Raw genomic sequence first — 2,489 nt, 5'->3', positions numbered from 1 at the left:
TCCAATTGAATTGAATCAACCTCACCCAAGATATGAACGTCAACAAATAGGGGATACAAAGTTGAATCTGGCCATGCAGCCAGATCTTTGGCCAGATTTCATTTGGCTGTAAACTTAGATTTTCTGGCCAAAGATCTGGCCACAAGATTTGAATTTACAGCCAAATGAGATCTGGCCAAAAATCCAGCCGCATGGCCAGATTCCACTTTGTATCCCCTAAAAGTACTCCAATTCCTCAGCATGGTCAGTATGTGGATATGGCTCCAAGAAGATCCCCATATCAGCCACCTAGTGCATTTTCAAACTCATCGCAAAACATTCAAACACCTAGATTTCAAAATATCAAATTTAGTGGAACAGCATCACATTTGAAAGCTTTTTTTCAAGATTTTTATCAAGAAATTTGTGAAAATGAAAGTTTCTTTGCAACTAAGGATGATAAATCCAAGACAAACTGGTGTTTGACTTTGTTTGAACCTTGATCAACAGCAAGTTACTGGTTCAATTCTTTATTGGAACAAAATGCTTCTGAATGGGTTTTTTTGATGGTTTTGATGATTTGAAAGGTTTGGAATATAAATTGGCTCCTTTAAGATCATTTTCCGCATTTTTACAAGAATTGAGAATCATTCTTTCTGATAAGAATGGGGATAGTTGGGCAAGATTTGAAGATAGTTGGGCAAGATTTGATTCGCAGACTTGATATCAGAAGATAGGATGATATCAGCATAATCCACTATGATTTCTGTATACCAAAGAACAATTTTCTGATGTCATGATGATCAATTGGTTGAGCTGTGAGATCAAATTTTAAATTTAAAACACAAATCAATAAATCTGTGCTACGGAGAATTCTAGTGAGCAACCTCTTGGAAAGAAATCTGCTGGATTGTTGATATAATGTCTTCATACCACTGTCAAAAGTTGATTTGATAGATGATCTCATACTCTCCACATTTGAAAATAAAGTACCTTCAGAGAGGTGAACAGATAATAAAATACCAAGTGAAGTGTATCCAGTGATTAGCTGTGAGATTGCTAATAAAATCAGTTTGAGATCAAATTGATAATTGCTTGATGAATAGATAGTACGTTCAGATAACAACATAATCATGAGTTGAATATCTTCCTCCGTAGGGTCTTCTGACTGTGTAGGTAAAAGCTTTTTCAAAACATCTGTCCAATTGACTAAAGATTGAGGTGTCCTTGCAAATGGTAGAATGAGATAAGGTATTCCTACTTCGGGATTTTTGAATAAATTAACAAAATAGAGTGATTAAATGTGCCACTGTGGATCTACAATGTAAACTATGAGACATGACTATGTCATTTGAGTAGGTTAGAGCTTGAATAAAATTTAAGATCTTGGTCATGAAATTTTCCACATCAAAATACTTGAGTATTAAATTATAAGGTTGATTATCTGAATACGAGTAGAGATGATTGATTGAAAAGGGACTAGATTCTTTTTTAAACATGTAATTTGTTGAGATTTGGAGTTGATTGAGGAAAAGTTTTGTCTCCAGTAGACGTAAGGGACCAGAATAAGCTAGATTTGAGATGAAACACCAGATCAGGTGGTATCCGTAAGAATGTCAAATTAAAAAGAATAAGATTGGCTTACTTTGGCAGCAAATTCTCTTGTTGCTTAAGAAAATCTCCACCTGTGAATAAAAAACATATTCAAAATTACACGTGATTTATTGAACCTCTCTGACAGACTGAAAGTTTCAACTTAAGGATATTTCCTTTCAGCAGCAATAAGAAACACAAGAATTCAATCACCCCCCTTCATATGCTCCTTCTTCTAATATGTGACAGCATTCTAATCAGTACTTTGATGATGATGGTAATCTGTGAAGGAAAGGAAGAAAAATGAATTCAACTTACATATTTGGAAACCATATCCACAAATCGCACATATATATTGGAGGGCAACTTTGGTTTGTTTGTGTTTAGTCTGATCCGTCCTAGCTGGGAAGGATGAACTGATTATTCATTTGAATTCTTCCTTGTATTATGATGGTATACATCTAAATGATTCATCTTGCCTAAGGTCTAGTAGCTCATCTGATGTTCTTGTTGGACTGTGAGAAATAGGCCTAATCTTCCTGAACACATATTGATGAGGATTTATTGATAGTGTCATGATCATTGGTCAACCAGAATGAAGGATGAAGCTTAAGTAGTTCCTTTGCAAAGAGTAATGATGTATCAACTAATGAGAAGTTAAGATGATAAGACAAGATTGATAGTGATAGTCAAGATGATAAGATAAGACTGGTATAAGAATATCAGTTCATTGATTGATTAATTGATGGATTGATTGGTTGATTGATTGATTTAAAAGTTCTGATGATAAGATAAGATATTGGATTGATCCTCTTCTCTAAAGGATTTGGATGTTGATGTTGATGCTGATTGATTGATTGATTGATCACTTACATAAGTCCCACACCAACCCAAGCCGGTTGGAGTAGCCGACTCCA

This window comes from Melampsora larici-populina (genome assembly GCF_000204055.1).
Source record: "Melampsora larici-populina 98AG31 unplaced genomic scaffold MELLAscaffold_13, whole genome shotgun sequence".
NCBI lineage: Eukaryota > Fungi > Basidiomycota > Pucciniomycetes > Pucciniales > Melampsoraceae > Melampsora > Melampsora laricis-populina.
Note: the sequence above shows the minus strand (reverse complement) of the source record.